Here is an 18,677-nt window from a genome sequence, read left to right on the forward strand (position 1 = left end):
TCAAGCAGCACAATCACAGAGAAAATATAACAAGCAAACACAACCAAATATAAATGTGCAAACAATATGATGCATGTCTATTCCTAATGCAGGTCATGAGTTCATGTGTCGGTTGCCTACCCGCTCCCGACATTACCCGGGTATAAGTCCCAGATATGACTTTCCAGATGCATACAGTGTGCTTATAAGTCGTACGGCCAGGCCGCATACAATGTGACTTTCCAAATCAATAAGCGTACATCTGGAAAACAGTTCTCAGTGTGTGGGCGTCCCCACTTTACATTTGGCACTAAAGCCCAAACAATGTCACATCTGCTCTCCTGTGGCAGACGCTTCATTAATTAATATATTATTTAAATCCTTGTTCTCTGCTCTCCTGTGGCAGAGATTCTTTTTCTTAATAAACCGAACTCAAATCTTTACTTAAAACAAAATCTCTCCTTAAAAAATTGGGTTTAAAACATTATATTTTCCTTAATAAATCAAACTTTAAAATAGAGTAAATCTTTTCTTAACTAAATATATTTTAAATAATTTAATTTTCCAAAACCAAATCTTTTAAAATAACTTTTCAAATAAAACCTCAGATTTTATAAAATTTTGGCAGCACTTCCCCTAAAACTCGGGATTAGCCACCTTTTTTCGGGTCCCAACTGAACCATTTTCAACCTCTTTTCAATCAGAAAATCAAATACATACTCATCAAATTCAGTCACTTCAAACAATCATAAATTATTTACAAATACCCACTAGACTTCCATGGCATTCATAGTTTAAAAACAGTTAATTTCAAAATAAAATCTCCTACCTCCGTGCGAAATCAAAACAACAGAAGTTTTGGAGAAGCTTTCTGATCGAGCTGCTGAAGAGGAAAGCTTCAGAAATCATCTGTGCCTCCTAGAACTCTAATTGGCCGAACTCAAAGGAAAGAGGAGCTACGTCACCGTCAATTTCCACCGATCAAAAGTGACGCCAATACGTAGAAAAGGAGAATGCGAACACTTTTACCGGATTAGATTTTTTTATTGGAGTTACGAATCTCAAGAAATCGAAATAAAATTTTCGATGGGGTTACGGTTTTCTTTCTTGCATGCTTCGGCCCTCCCTTTCCTTATTTCTTTTCTTATGAGTTCAATGACGAAAGGAACAAATATGGGATAAAGATGTTTTGATGATTGAATGAAATGGATTATGTGTCTTGATTATATATATTAATATATGCATGTATGCCACGTTTGGCCTTACTTCCATAAGGTTAAGTAATATAATTAGGTGAATTTTAGTATACAGAGCAAAAATTGGTACAGATTTAAAGATTTGTTTACACCACACTTTCTAAAGTCACACTTTAAACCGTAACTCTTCATAAAGAAAAACGTCACCTAATGGAAAAAAGTAAATTAGAAGATTTAAGAGAAGAAATAATCAAGTTATCAAAATTAATAGATCAAAAATTAATGATTTTAACTAATGTTAACTGTAATGACACCGAATTCTTAAAATCACTACAAAATGATTTTTCTCAAAATCTTTATTTTATTATAAATTTTATTGAAGGACTTAAAAAACCTGAAAAAACTTATTTTTCACACGGAATTTTTAAGAAATGTTACCATGGAAATGATTCCCCACATCTTTATTATACTTTTAACCCACAATTAAATTCTATAGTAGATATGCTTGAAGAAATATTAGTATCCATAAAATTTCAAAGAAATAAAGAAAAAGAGAATCCCAAAGAAGAAAAATTTCAAAATATAATCAACATAACAGATCTAAAAGTAAAACCACCACTAAAATTATGAATATTGAAGAAAAATTAGAAGAAGTTACAATGCTTTTTAAACAATTAAAAATGGCTCAAGAAAATAATATTATGGAACAAGGATTTCAAATAGAAGAAGAATTAGTAAATTCTGAAAATATAGAAAATGAAAAACACATCCTAGATTATTCAAGTGACGAAGAACCAGCAATTCCAATACAAGTAAAAAATGAAGTTGGAAGATCTAAAGATAACCAATCTCAATATAAATGGGAAACATGTTTTGATAATTATGTTTTTAAAAAAGGGTTTATAAATAAAGATTCAAAATATACAAAAATACCATCAAAGTACGTTCCTAAAATTCAGGAAATGGAAGGAGAAAGAATGCTTGATTTAGACTGTAAAAAGAATGAAAAAGAAATTTTCGAAAATTGGTTGAATTCCTTTTTATTAGAAGCTTTTACTAATCCAAAGCTTAGTGAATTGTCTGGAAGAGATATTTGGAATTACATAGGATTTCATACTAAAGGAACTATAAGAGATTATATGACATCAATAGAAAACCAAATAGTAGAAGATTTAGCAACAAAAACAACAGCTTATCATAAGATATTATATATAATGATGATTCTATATAAAGAATTTTTTGGAAAAAATATTATAGATCATAGACAAGAAGTCTATAATAAAGAATATCAAGAAGCAAAAAACCATTTAGCTAATATCCAGATATATGATTTATGTAATGTGGAATCTTATATATGTGAATATAGAATACATTATTACAAATTAAAAAAAGAAGATAAAAATCATTATCTTAGTATATATATAACAAAACTTCCATATCCTGCTAATGAATTTATAATGGGAAGATTTATAAGAGAAATAAATAGAGGGACAATTGAAAATAATTTTGGTGGAGCAACCGCTGCAATAAGAGAGGAAATAAAAGAACGTTGTATGCAAGAAGCAACTCAAAAAAGATTTGCAAATATAATTAGAATCTGCTGTCAGGATAATGAAGAGATACCCCAAAAATATGGGCTTAATAAAAATTTTCAGAGAAAGAGAAAATATCAATTTAGAAAAAGAAAATACTATCCAAACTGGAGAAAAAAGAGGTATTTTAGAACAAGAAATAACAATAAAAACAAAAGGCAAAAAAGTAACTATTGCCCAAATAAAAAAGAAAACTGTAAGTGTTGGTATTGCCAAGAAGAAGGACATTATGCAAATGAATGTCCGAAAAAGAAGGATAAAAAAGATCTTACTAAACAAATAGAAATTGCTAAGTCTTGTTTTATGGAACCTTTAGAGGAATCTGATGATAACCTAGACTATATTTTTGAATATGTCTCAGAAACAGACTCAGAGACTGAGTAATAATGCCACATTTATTACTATAAAAATAACAGAAAAATTTATAAATGCTTTTATAGATTCTGGAGCAACACAATGCTTTGCTAGTTCAAATATAAAACTTGATTGGAAAAAATTAAAGAAACCATTAAGAGTTAGAATAGCTGACAAATCAATACATAAAATTGACAAAAAAACAGAGATGACTGAAATTTTTATTCAAAATTATAGGTTCATTGTTCCATCTATATATATGATTCTGGAATGGATTTTATCATAGGAAATAACTTTTTAAAACTATATCATCCATTCATTCAAGAATTAACATATATAGTTTTAAAAGCTCCACATGATTCTTCAATAAATCAAAAATCAAAACGTATAAAAATACCAACTACTACTATAGATAAAATCTTAAAATTTAAAATATTTTCTATATTAGAAACATGTTATTTAAATTTATACTTTCAGATAAACATTCCAAAAAATAATCTTGAAATAAAGATAGAGGAACTTTTGGATAAAATTTGTGCTGAAAATCCTTTAGATATTAAAAATACAAATAACGAATTAGTAAGCATTAAATTAAAAGATCCTACAAAAGAGATAAATGTTCCAAATAAAATTCCTTATTCCGCAAGAGATAGAGAAGAGTTCTCTTTAGAATGTAGAGATCTTTTGGAAAAAGGAATTATAAGATTAAGTAAAAGTCCTCATGCGGCTCCAGCCTTTTATGTCGAAAACAATAATGAAATTAAAAGGGGAAAACGAAGAATGATTATTAACTATAAGAAGATGAATGAAGCAACTATTGGTGATGCTCATAAACTTCCAAGAAAAGATTCTATTTTAGAAAAAATAAAAGGAGCAACTTGGTTTTCATCTCTTGATGCAAAATCAGAATATTGGCAACTTCGTTTAGATGAAGAAACAAAGAAATTGACTGCTTTTACTTGCCCAACAAAAGAATCAACAAGTGTGTTACTCTATGAATGGAATGTATTACCATTCGGATTAAAACAAGCTCCAGGTATTTATCAAAGATTTATGGAAGAAAATCTAAAAGAGTTAAATGAATTTGTTTTAGTGTATATTGATGATATACTAATTTTTACAAAACAGGATAAAGAAGATCATCTTCAAAAATTATTAGTAGTTTTAGAAAGATGTAAAGAAAAAGGACTAGTTCTTAGCAAAAAGAAAGCAAGAATAGCAAAACAAGAAATAGAGTTTCTTGGGCTAATTCTATCCACTCAAGGAAAGCTAAAACTTCAGCCAAATGTCCTAGAAAAGGTAAATTTATTTCCTAATAAAATAGAAGATAGAAAACAATTACAAAGATTTTTAGGATGTATAAATTATATTTCTGATCAAGGATTTTTAAAGAATATAAGAGAATACACTAAAAGCTTATTTCCAAAAATAAGTACTAAAAAAGAATGGAAATGGGATGAAAAAGACAGTATGCAAATTCAAAGGATTAAAGAATTATGTGAAAAACTTCCAGAACTTTATATTCCAGAAGAAAATGACTACTTATAGTAGAAACAGATACTTCAGACATAACCTGGTCAGGATGTCTAAAAGCTAAGAAAGCTATAAAAAGTTTGGAACAAGAAAAAGAATCACTAGATTCTAAATATTTCCCAAAGGAATTACTTTGCAGGTATATTTCAGGGACTTTTACTCCAACAGAACGGAGATATACCACTCATGAAAAGGAAACTCTAGCAGCAATTAAATCTCTTAAGAAATGGAAAATTGATTTACTACCCAGAGAATTTACATTAAGGACAGATTCAAGTTATCTAACAGGTTTCATACGATATAATTTAAAAGTTGATTATAATCATGGACGATTGGTAAGATGGCAATTATTTTTGTTACAATATCCAATAAAAATTGAATATATTAAGGGTGACAAAAATGTTATTGCAGATACATTAACAAGAGAATAGAGTTCGTCTATAACGCATTAGATCAAGAAATTCAGAAATACGAACAAGAACTTGAAAAATGCAAGCATTGTCAGCAAATAAGGACGCAGATCCAATCCCTCAAAAAGGCCATCGAAGTAATAAAATCAACACAACAACCAAAACCATTAGAGTTCAGCCAGCTAAGCGTGGTGGACAAATCAGGTGAAGAAAAAATTCCAGAAAATAAAACAATTGCTGAAATTATCAAAAAATCCACCCAAGATTAAAAATATTATGTAATTTATAATGGCCCCATGAAAGAAGTATATGATGCTTGGGAAAAAGCAGCACCATTTACACATCAATCAAGGATAATTCATAAAGGAGGGTTTTTAACACTGGAAGAAGTAAAGGAATCTTTCAGGGAATATGAAGCTCTTCATCCAGAGCAAACCCTAAAAAGAGCAGATAAAGCTCCAATTCAAACCCAGAGAACAGGAATAATAAGAAACATTCCTACGAGGGCCGAAATCAAGGAAAAGAAAAGGGTCTGTAGATCAAATCTCAGAGAAACCCTTAACATAGTCCTAAATTAGACTGAAGACAAAAGGGCAATCTTGGGATATTATCCTATTGCCAAAGAACAGCTAACAAAGCTGGTTATATTTCCAGAGGCTTCCCCATCTGACACCTATCAGTTTTTCCAGTATGGATTAATTGATACAATTTTAATTTTTAACGATTTGAAAATTATTAGTGAGTTTTCTGCAGGATTTATTGATGCAGTAAAGAGATTTAAAAATATGATTGACAACGTAAATCCAAGGGATATATCCCTAAAATTTACGAATAGTCAACCTATTTTTAATGAAGAAGAAGAATGCTTGGTTCCAGCACATCAAGTAATCTTCATGTCCGTCTTCCCAGGAAATTTTCAACCAATTGATAAAGTTCAAGATTTAACAATCTACAGTCATGAAGGAAGACTAGCCAGCACACTAGCAAGGGTCTTCGAAAGAACTCAAAAGATAACAAGGGAATCTTACACAAGAATCAATTATAAAAGCAGAAATACTTTGCTTGTGTCCAGTAAAAGGAATGAAATTGAAGAAAGAGAGATGAGACTCTTAGTGAAATTTGAATCAGCATTCTACAACTTATCTGGACTCTTAGAAAAGCTCCCCGATTGGATAAAGAGGAATCTCTGCTATTTGATAAAAGACAGAGAAGACCACAAGTGCCAGTTATGTGTCTCAGAGTTATTTGAAGAAAGCAATAATGAAACGGAATCAACCCACATGATAAAGGAAGGAGACAACGCATCTGAAGGCCACATAATGAAAGAAGAGGACAGCACATCTGAAGCATCTCTTAACATTATTGCATAGTGACGTAAGCGCTTAGGTCATAGAGCACCAACAATGTAGCTGATGCAAGATAATAAACAATGACGTAAGCAATGACGTCATAAGAAGGGTAAGGATGTGAATTGTCCATCAGACCCAACCATTATAAATAGGTTGCTTAGGCAATTGTAAAGATCATCAAACCATAGAAAGCAGGAGGCTAAGAGTACTCATATGCTAGGAGAGCAAGGAGGAAGCTGCCGAGGCGATTCTATAGTTTGAAGAAGAATTCCCTTAGGGAAAACCAATTCTAAACTCCCCTCTGGAGTTAGTATCTACAATCTCCCCTCTGGAGATAAAAACATCTTATGTAAAATATACTAAATAAAGGAAGCTTTTCTCCAGAAAGGTACGCCTTTATCCTAATCTCTTAATTATGAATTATTTAGAAAGCTTAGAATTAACAGAAGAATCTGATTATTATAGATTAACTGCTTTATTAGATAACGAAAAATAGGCTGTTCTAAAAACAGAATTAAATCTCAAATCAAATGAAAATTTTAATAAACAAAATCTTTTAAAAGAAGTTTTTAATAGAAAAAATATAATATACTATGGAAAAATTCAACTTGAAAGCCCTATAAAGATAAAATCTACTAATAGAGAACTTGAAATAGCTTTGATAAATGATGAAGAGTTGAGTAAACAGATTGAGAAAATTAAAGATCAACAAAAGAGATCGAAAATTGGATGGATTCATATTAGTACTATACAAGTCTTAATCAAATCTACATATATGAAAGGAATTAATTCACCAATAAGCTTAGCGATTTATGATAAAAGAATTACTGATGACCCAATAGATCAAATAATTGGAATTGTTCATGGAAACTTGGCAAATGTAAATGTAAAATTCAATGCCCATCTTGGATATGCTATACCTTTATCAACTGAAAATCTTGGAAGATCTATAAGTTTGGCTTATAAATTTCACAGAAAGAATCTAATGGAACAAGACGATGAACCATTTTCAATTACATATGCAATAAATTATGCTTTAACAAATAGCCATCATAGTATAATATTTAAAAACAGAGAAAGAATTTATGTTGATGAATTATTTCAGAAAATTGTAAAAACAAAAATACCAAAATATAAAGCTATTGAAAACCCAGTTCTATTATTAAAAGAACCATCAGAAAAATTAGTTTCATCGAATTTTCAAATAAGAGAATCTAAAATTAATAGCCCTTTAAGTTTATCCAAAATAAAGATTAAAGAAGAAAATTCTGAAATAAAAGAATTAACAAAAAAGGTCGAAAAATTAAATGAAACCCTAAACATTAAATTATGACAATAAATAAAGAAAAAATATATGTAACTTATCAAGACAAGAAACAAGAGCTCTTTGAAAGAGAAAATCGGTTGAATTATTTACAGTTTTCTGAAATAAATCAAAGAGCATTTGAGGCTCTAAAAACAATCTATGACAAGTTAAAAAGAGAAGTCGAAGAGCTAGAAAAATTAATAGAATCTCTAGAAAATAGCGATGAATCGATGATAGAATTTACAGAAATTCTAAGATAAATAATGAAGCATACAAAGATTGAAAGACCAGAAAATAAAATAAAAAGGAAAAGGGCGAAAAAATTAAAAAGTAAAATAAAGGAGTATAAAAGGGAATTAAATAATCTTCAGATCGAAATTGATGACCTTATAATAAAAAGGATAGAAACAAGAATAAATATAAACAAGTTGGAGTTAAACTTAAAAAATTTATAAATGCCTGGAAAACCATATTATGACTTAAAAGAATTAAAACTGTTAAAAGAAAAAATGGAAAATGAAGTTGAAAAATTAAAAAGATATTTAGAAACAACGGAAAATGTAGAAATAAAAGAAGTTTTTGAGGATTTAAGAAATTATATTAAAGAAAAAGACAAACAGATAAAATATTTTATATACAATAATCCATGCAAAAAAGAATATTATAAACTAAAACAAGATTGAAAAACTATAAAAATCAGAAATATAAATACTAGTAATACGGTCAATACTTTTTATTATGAATTGGAAAATTATTCGAGGAATTAATAGAAATTTCGAAAATAAAATTAAAAGAAAGGACGACTTTAAAATTTGGTATCAGAGCCAAGTTAACGATTAAGGGTAACACTTTCTCTTTAAATAACACTTTTAATGACACGCTCTTTTAGCTACAAAAGGACAAAAATCTGTACAGGCACATCTGTACACTAGATGGCCCCAATTAATATATATATATATATATATATATATATATATATATATATATATATATATATATATATATATATATATATATATGCTTGTAACCGAGTTTCAATTTCAATTCATATATATATATATATATACATAAGCCACAACGGGCTTGGCTTTTTTCGTTTTTCCCTTAATGGTTTTCAGGGAAATTAAATGATAGCTAGGATAATATTATAATAATAATATAATAATAATAGTAATAGTAATAATAATAATAATAGTAATGATAAATTTTGTCTAATCAAAATAATTTTCTTAAAAGCTACATCTTAATATAATACAATAATTTGTAAATAGTCAATTATTTAATTTATAAAAATTTGGGGTCTTACAATAAGACTTTAGACAAATGCATAATATTGTGTTATTTGTATTGATTTAAATATTTGGTGTTAGATAGTATTAGTATTGATTATGGTTACACTATAATTTTAGAGAAGGGTTGGTTCTTGTTATATTTTTTTAAGTGAATTTTACTATGTGAATTGTGAAATAAAGGTTGGAGATTAGGTAATTTTTACATGCTAAAGACCAGATTTTCACCCGATTTTTACCCGGCCCGAAGATGCGTAGGTTTCATCGGGTTTAGGATCGGATTAGGGTCCAAAAATTAGACCCGATCTATATTTTGGACCAGATCTGAATTATGCCAAACCCGGTGTGGCTCGGCCGATGTACCCCCTAAGTTGAGTTAGGCCTCAGCTGCTTGATTGAGAGATTTATTTCGGTTTTAGGTGGCTACATGAGTGGGCTACAGGCCCAACAAGAGAAAGAAAAAAAAACACCAGAAACCCAAAAAACACGCATAACAGTAGTAGCAGAGTGTTATAGTTTCATTCACCTAAAAGAAGAGTGTTATAGTTTCTGAGGCGGTGTGCATATTGACGCATAACAGTTACCACGATAATAGTTAAGTATTGCGATCGCTTCTTCTGTTGTTTAAAGTATGTTGCGCCACAATCTTCACATTCCCTTATTCTTCTTCAATGATGGCTGTGCTTGTGAGACATTACAATCACTTTCTCTAATTGCAAACTCCCACATTCTTTGCATAATTGGTTTTCCTTATTTTATTGTTAAATAGTTTTAATTTAGTCGTGAATTCGGTATTTTTGTGCTTAAAATTGAGATTAGGAGTCTAGACAGAGTGATCAACATATCCACATTTTAAAGCTACTAAAATATATAAGTAACTACATATTCAAGAAATAATCCAAGAATTCAATTTTGATACTCTTGTTAATGTAAGACAATTTATAGAGTCTATTCAATTATTTTTCTTTACGTGAATTCACATTGCAAAATAAAACCAGAATCGAAAAAAAGAGTGACAAAGCCCACAATTATGGTCATGAAAAAACCTTCATGCATGCTTTGATAGTTTTGCTGAAATGTCAAACGCTCAGTTAAATTTTAATAGCACTATAAAAAACCAAAGTTCTTCCAATATTCTTGATTCTGCAACTAATCAAGATCCTAATTCAATTCAATCTCTCTCAAAAGGTTGGGTCCAAACACGTTTTTTTTTCTTAATTTGTCTTCCTCTTCAGTTTTTTTAAATTGTTTATTTTATCTTTTTCTAATAGTATATTTTACGGCAAGTGTTTTATTTCATCTTATTTTAATTCTTTAATAAAAAATACTTTTTTTTTCAAAAATATCATTTTCTCCATAACATTCATCCCAAAATTTCATCTATTTTGCATCTTTAAGATATTTCAGTCTAAGGTGTAAGTATGAGACTATCAATTTTTTGTGTTTGAATGTTATGTCTATCCATGTGAAAATTATAAAAAAAAAAAAGTAAAAGTGTTGAAAATAATTGGAAGAAAGAGAGAGCAGATAATAGTTTTTGAGATGAATAATATTGATCTAAAAAATTATTGCTGAGATATTTTGGTTACACTGTATTTATAGTGATAGCATATTCTATGCGACTTCATTAGTGTTTATATTTTTTACACTCTCTCAAACTAAGGGTGGAGTTTAGTAGCACCCTTAATTTATCCATGAACACAGGGGCTTGGTAATGGTTTTGTCAAAATATCAACTACTTGAACATGGGAAGGTATGTGAACAATGTTTAGCAAGTCTCTTTGAACATGATCACGAATAAGATGGAGATCAACCTCAAAGTACTTGTTTCTGCTATGCATAACTGGGTTTGAGGCAAGAAGAACAACACCTAACTTGTTACAAAATAAAGTTGGAGCAACTGGAGAAGCAACACGAATATCTCGAAGAAGTTTTTGAACCCAAACTAACTTAGCTGTCGTGTCAACCAAGCAACGGTATTCTGCTTCAGTAGATGAATGATTTACAGCTTGTTACTTTCGACTGCTCCAAAAGATTGGATTGCATCCAAGGTAAATGCAGTAACCACTTGTTGAACATCGATCATCAAGGTCCGCGGCTCAATTGGCATCTGAAAAAGTAAGAAGACGAATATCAGAGGATTTAGAAAATTGAATACCATAATTAATCTTACCTCAGAGATAACGCAAAATGCGTTTGACTGATTTCCAATGATGAATCATGGGTGCATGAAGTGGCTAAATTTGTTGACTGAATATACAATTTCAGGATGAGTGAGAGTTGCATATTGAAGGCCTCCTACTATTGATCGATAGAGACTAGGATCATCAAAAGAATTTGAACCCTGCAGTGTTAGTTTTGAGAAGAAAGCATAGATGTGAGCATTGAATGTGACTTATCCATGGATGCCTTATTAAGAAGATCACAAATATAGTTAGTTTGTGAGATATATAAGTCTCCCGAAGGTAAAAAATTAAATGGCATTTCTAAAAAATAATGCAGGGTCCTAAATCCTTTAAAGACAATAATTGATTCAATTTAGAGATAATGAACTCTATTTTAGATTTATCAGTACCTGTAATGACTATGTCATCAACATATGCAACAAGAAAAAGAGTAAAAATGGTTGAAAAATGAAAAAATAAAGAAACATCAGATGAAGTATTTTGAAAATCAAATATGGATAGAGTACTGCACAATTTAAAAAATCAAGCCCTGAAAACCTGCTTCAAACTATTGGCCTTGTCAAGTTTACATACTAAATTAGAATCAGAATTGAAGAGGCCAGGAAGTAGTGCCATGTACACATTCTCAATTAGATCTTCATTGAAAAATGCGTTGCTAAAATCAAATTGCCTAAGAGACTAACTTTTAGATAAAGCCAAAGATAAGATTACTCTAGTAGTTGTTGGCCTAATGACCGAGCTAAAGATTTGAGAATAACCGATGCCCTCAATTTGATGACATTCTTTGGTCACAAGGCGAGCCTTATATTTTTTAATAGAGTTATCAAGTCCACGCTTAATGGCAAACACCCATTTAGACCTAATAATTATGGAATTGGCTGATGGCGGGACTAAATGCCAAGTTTTATTTTTTATGAGGTAGTATATTCTTCTTTCATGGCTTGAAGCCAATAAAAGGAGTGCATAGATTGAAAAACTGTCTTAGAAACATTGGTAACCAAGTCAATATGACTAGAGATACCAAATTTAGAACGAGTTACCATAGCATGAGTATTATGAAAACATGAAAATTCTATAATAGGTAACTTAGGAGGCTGAATTTCAAAACCATAAATTGATATTAGTGCAGAATCTGTAGTAACCACTTCAGAAGGTGATTGATTAATAGATGATGAAGCATTGTTAGTTGGAGGAGGAAAATCTGTATTAGAGTTAGTAAATATAGTTGATGCAGGTGGAACTAAACTTCAGGTATAAGGTAACTACGATGTAGCAGAATTTGAAATAGGAATCTGAGGTAACATCTCATGCTCACAAAATGAGGTTAGTGATGAATCAAAGACAACATTCTTATGAAAAAATGAGGAAAAAAATGTTTTCATAAAAAATAATATTACGTACAATAACAACTGTACTATCTTGTTTTAAACATTTAAATCCTTTTGAAAAAAGAGCATAACAAAAAAAACTACATTGCTCAGACCTATAGTCTAATTTATATTTATTAAAGGGTCTTAAGTTTGAATAACAAGCACACCCAAAAACCTTCAAAATAGAATGATCGGGGGGCTTAAAATGAAGAACCTCAAAAGATGATTTTATATTAAGGATCCTAATGGGCAATCGATTAATAAGAAAAGTAGTAGTCAAAAAGGCATCCTCCTAATATTTCATTGACAAATGTGCAGCAGTAAGAAGAATAAGTACCATTTCACAAATATATATATGCTTCCTCTCTACAACACCTTATTGCTGGTGAGTACAAGGGCATGACAATTTATGAATGATGCCATTAATATTGAGAAAGATTTTGAATTCATTTGATAAGAACTCTAGCACAAATATGGATACCCATAGTTGGGTTAGGAAGAAGCTCAATTTGGTTGGAGGGTGAGAGACTTTTATCCTTGTTGTCTGATGATTGAGATTTAGCCTTTTTTAGAAATGCTAGAAAAATGTTGTGTTGGGCTTGAGTAAGGCTCAAAGCCTGCTTTGCGTGTTCTCTGATGAGGAGCCCTTTTTTCATGATCTAGGACAGAAGAGGGAACTGGCGGTGTGGGAGAGCTAGGAGGCAGTGTCGGCACAATGATGGCATTAACAGAGGCAGAGGCACGATCAAGGAATCGTGGTCTCCTTGGGTGATACAGGTGGCCGGAAGGGTAGCCATGTTTGTTGTAACAAATATCCACGGTGTGCCCTCCTTGACCACAATAAGAGCAAACCTTCGAGGAACCGCTGTTGCCGCATTCTGGGTTTGAAGAGGCATACCCACAACCACGCCCAAGAGGAGGACGACGAGCTTCTACGATCGTAGCAATGGTTCGTTGATCATCCAGAATTCCAGATGCGTTTTGAAGTTGACGATTATGTTGAACGACAAGAGCAAAGACCCTGTGATGGGCGGAAGAGGATCAAGAAGAAGAACTTGTGCCCGAACTATAGAAAAACGCTCTTCAATACCTCTAAGAAATCGAATGATGAAATCTTGTGAGGGATGTGTTTTGGCTAGGCAATTACAAATAGGAAGAAGACGTGAGTTATCAAGCTCCTCCTACAATGTCTTCAAAGAGGTATAAAATTCTGTTACGGACTGATTTTCTTGTTTAAGAGCATAAATTTCTACTTGTAATTCTGGAATACGAAGAAGATCACTTTAGAAAAAATGCTCTTTAAAGTCGGTCCATACGGAAGAGGCAGTAGAAAAATAAACAACGCTTTCGATAATAGAGGGAAGGAGGGAATGAAATAGCCAAGACAACATCAAGTTATTGCAACACTCTCATATTGAAAACAGAGGATCATTAGTTAGAGGAGAAGTAATAGAATCAGTGAGAAAGTCATATTTGTTTTTGAAAATGATGGCCATGAAAAATGATCGACACCAAGAATGATAGTTACTGCTAATAAGGAAAGGAGTGAAAGGACAGATGTTGGATTTTCACTAGGATGAATATAGAAAAGGCTAGTAGGATGTTGTGCTACATTAGAAGATGATTCTACCATTAGAGAGGAAGAAGACAATGGATACTGATTATTTGGGTTTGAAGTTTTCATCATGGATACTAATAGAGCTCTGATTCTATAATAAGAAAATAGGCTGCATTTGTTTACAGAGACAGGACACTGAGACAGGGACACTGAGACACAAAATCGTGTTTGGCAGAGGAGACATGAACAGAGACAATGTGTCCAGAAACACTGAATTAGTGTATTTTGTGTCAATCTTAACAGGAAGGACATGGAGACACTAACAAGGGACACAACTTATTTTTTATTTTTTCTTTCATTATTTTTGTTAATTTTTCATAATTATATTTTTTATTGTTATATTTTTCATCTCAAATTTTTTGAATGAAAAAAAATGAGAATAAATTAAATTTTCATAATTTGTTCTAGTTTATCACCAAACAGAATACAAGAACACAATTTTTTGTGTCTCTGTCCTGTTCTTAGTGTCTTATCCTGTCCTATTCTTATAAACAAACGCAGTCATAGAGATACGAAAATAAAAAAGATGTATTGAAGTTGTTGTTTACATAATAGAGTCATACTATTTATAGGAATATTTCAAACTAATCTCATAAATATTTATCTACCAACTACTTATTATTGCTCTAATACTACTCCCCCCTCCCCCCAAAAGAAACAAAAATCTTTCTTAACGCAGTGGAAAGTGAGAGATTAGATGCAAAGCAAATTAAATATTGTGTTAAGAGGAGCTCTGATGTCCTTAAAATTATAAAGAGTTGCTGTTCATTCTCAATTTTGTTCACGTATAGATCTTTTTCCTCCTCTGAGCATAAGACTCATGCTATAGACAAATGTACGTATTATTCCATTTTCACATTGTAAAAACACGCTATGCTATAAACAGGAATTTGTATCCTCATTTTCCTTGGCATGATGTTTCCAGACACGAGAGTAATTGTGATTTGTCTTTTTTTAGCCTCAAAAACAAGTAAAAAACGTCTGAACACACTTACTTAAATGAGGTTGAGGAACACTGTGACATTGTTGCAAACTTGCAGCATTCTATTTGTAAGAGCAGACTTGAATCTGCTTCTCATATCATTGCTCTATAAAAGACTCTTCTCTTACCTTTTAAACAATGAGGTTAACATAAGACCTCTCTTATTATTCAAACTTTTTTTTTCCTTTTAACAAAGGTATTATTCAAACCTTTTACTACTATCACTTTTAATGGCTTACACATATTACATGAGCATATAGCAATTGCTCACAACATAACACACTGCTACATAACTTAAAAGAGGTAAGAAAAGCAAACTAGCAAAGTAATTTCTTACCTTTTAACCATGCAAGAATATCTGAACCGAAAGCATTTCCAAGTGCCAGTCCAGCAACAACTCCTCCTCCGTATCCAATCAGAATTATTTTCCAATCGAATTCAATGATAGATCCTGAGTCATGATCACTATCAAGTCCTGTCGGGAAAAACCAATTACCATCACATTTCTTCTTCAACTGAATCCCACACAGGCCTTGGTTTCCCACGAAGGAGTTTCCTTCAAACGTGGAAAATTGCTTGTTTTCTGGTATAGGACCTGAGAGTTTGTTAAAGGACACATTGAAAAACTCCAAAAAGGTGAGTTCTGCTAATTCTTGAGGAATTTTTTCTGACAAACTATTGAGGGAAAGATCAAGTGCTTCAAGGTTTGAGAGTTTTCGAAAGGAAGATGGAATGTCACCAATAAACAAGTTATTGGACATGTTGAGCAAAACAAGACTCTTGAGATCCCCCAAAACAGATGGAATCTCTCCAGAAATTCTGTTACTTGAAATATCAATGGCTACCATGCAGTAAAATATTTTCTGAATATGCTCATAATCTGTGACAACCCCTTTGTTAGACATTGTGAATGAATAGAAAATATAAACAAACCAAAATTTTCCTGGAATATGGATAGCCGAATCCTCATATTGTAATTGGCTTATGTTGGAAGTTGTCATGGACTTCCAATTCTTGATCATCTCTGGAGTCAAATTTCCAGAAAACTTATTGTGGGAAAGATCAAGAATGTGAAGCTTTGGAAATGTGCATATACTTGGACAATTTATAGTTCCATGAAATTCATTAAAACGTAAGGCAATAACTTTCAGCTCTGGAAGTGATCCCAACCAATACGGAAATGAGTCGTTGATCTTGTTATAGCTCACGTCAAGAAACTCAAGCATTCTGCAATTGGCCAATTCTCTTGGCAGCTGGCCTTGCAAATTGTTGTCATTGACATCAATCATCTTAAGGGCACTTCCCATGACATATGTTTGAGGAAGATGACCAAACAATTTGTTCCCTTTTAGCTTCATGATTTGAAGAGATTGGCTAGAGCTTCCCAAACATGATGGAATGGTGCCACTTAAGTTGTTATTGGCCAGATCAAGAAGCACAAGTGATTTTATATTACAGATCAATGGAGATATTTCCCCTGTCAGTGAACTCTTGGCAATGGCCAAATTTTGAAGACTCTTTTTCTCCCAAATCCAGTCAGGTACTACTGACATGAAATTATTGTTTGATAAGCTCAGAGATTCCAAATGATCCAACTGTTGCAAAAAAGATGGGAACTCAACCAAATTACATGAATCCAAACCTGCAATTTCTAATGGAAGAAGGGTTCCATTGGAAGAACCTTTCCCCGGGAGCAAAGAGAGTTTGTTGTCGGATAAAAAAAGAATATTAAGCATTTTGAACTGCAAAAACATGTCACTCTCAAGCTTTCCTTCCAACGAATTATCACTAAGAGAAAGTGTTGCAAGATTCTCTAGTGAAAACAGAGAGTGAGGAATTTCACCTTGAAGGTAATTCTCATCAAGAGCCAACTCCCGCAAGCCAGTTAGGTTCATTATCCAAGTTGGAATTCCACCAGTTAAATTGCATTGCTCCAAGTATAAGACCTCAAGTGGGGAAAGGGTAGCATTGAAAGAACCTTTTTTGTTGAGCAAAGATAGTTTGTTGTAAGACAAATAAAGGTAAGAAAGCCTTCTCATCTTCAAAAACAATCCAAGCTCTAGTTTCCCTTGCAACCAATTGTATTCTAGATCAAGAGTTGTAAGATTGTCCATTCTTAAAAGAGAGTGTGGGATTTCACCATGAAATGTATTGTTGTAAAGACGCAAGTGATTTAAAGATGTTAGGTTCATTATCCAAGATGGTATCTCACCAGTTAAGTTGCATCTTTCTAAGTTTAAGTAAGATAGCTGGGTGAGATTCGCAAAAAATACTGGGAAGTTTCCAATGGTTAACCCGCTGGAAAAAAGGTTTAGATGCACCAGCTGTTTGAGGTTGCCGAACGAAGAAGGAATAGATCCTTGGAAATTGCATTCTGCAATGGACAACCAATTTAAAGAAGTAAGATTACCAATGGATGTTGGTATTCTACCTCCAAAATTTGTTGCAGGGATAATCAACTTTTTAACAAGTGCCCTTGATTGAAAATCAGGAATCACACCATTAAGGTTTCGGTTTTCAGCCAAAACCAAAGTTGTCAAGTTTGGAAGATGGAATATTCCAGCTGGAAATTCACCATACAGTTCACAATGGGAAAGATCAAGACTTTGCAGATATGTGAGGTTTGTGAGTACATCAGGCACAGATGATGAAAATCCTGATTTGCTAGCATTGAGGTATCTTAACTGTGAAAAGTTACCTATGATGGTTGGAATTTGAGAGTGGTTGAAGTCATTGTCAGAAAGATCAAGGCTTTGAAGGTGTACAAGAGAAAACAGACTGCTATTAGCATCTATTGATCCATACAGCTGGCTGCTACTCAGATCAATGCCAATCACATGACCGGTGAACTCGTCGCATTCGATGCCATCCCAAGAGCAGCAATCTATGCTTGGCATCCAAGAAACAGTTTTGGGATAGCTAAAATGATTATAAGAAGCAAACTTACTAATCACAAAGCTTTCCTTAAACTGCAACAAAGCATTGCTTTCAGTTCCATGACATTGGTGACCGTTTATGATAGTGGACAATGAGAAGAGCAATGAAAAAAGAAAAAGAAAATGTGTTTGAAAAACAAGAGACCATAACGATCCCATGATGTATTAGTAAGTTTAGTGCAATGCAAATATTGAGATGACAAGTTTAGAACACACCAAATGGCTTTTATAGAGAAACGACCTCTCCCTACTGGTAAAAAGGGGTAGCCGAAGTAAACATGAGAAAAAAAACTAAACGCTTTTTATTAATTAAATAACAAGGAGTGTTATACTTTTTAACAAATCTTAATTCTCTATTGTATTATGTTTTATTACTTTATATAAATCACTGAAATTTAAAATAATAACTTACTAGTTATGTGGGTTAATTATTTAATTTTTTTAAAAAGAAAAATTAAAATTAAAACTTAAAACATGTGTTTCTTATTTCTATAATAGCAGGTCTTTTTAAAGAGTGCTATGCTCTTTATTTTTTTTCCCAAGTATATTAACATATGTTAATAAGATGACATAGTTT

At 31.9% G+C, this 18,677-nt stretch overlaps 1 pseudogene; it reads right to left on the reverse strand.

The window, feature by feature from the left end:
• The window catches only part of LOC130975584 (receptor-like protein 9DC3), a 54,872-nt pseudogene extending 36,605 nt beyond the window's left edge, over positions 1–18,267 (reverse strand).
• Between the last annotated feature and the right edge of the window lie 410 nt (positions 18,268–18,677).

The sequence above is a fragment of the Arachis stenosperma genome, chromosome 4 (assembly GCF_014773155.1).
Source record: "Arachis stenosperma cultivar V10309 chromosome 4, arast.V10309.gnm1.PFL2, whole genome shotgun sequence".
Lineage (NCBI taxonomy): Eukaryota > Viridiplantae > Streptophyta > Magnoliopsida > Fabales > Fabaceae > Arachis > Arachis stenosperma.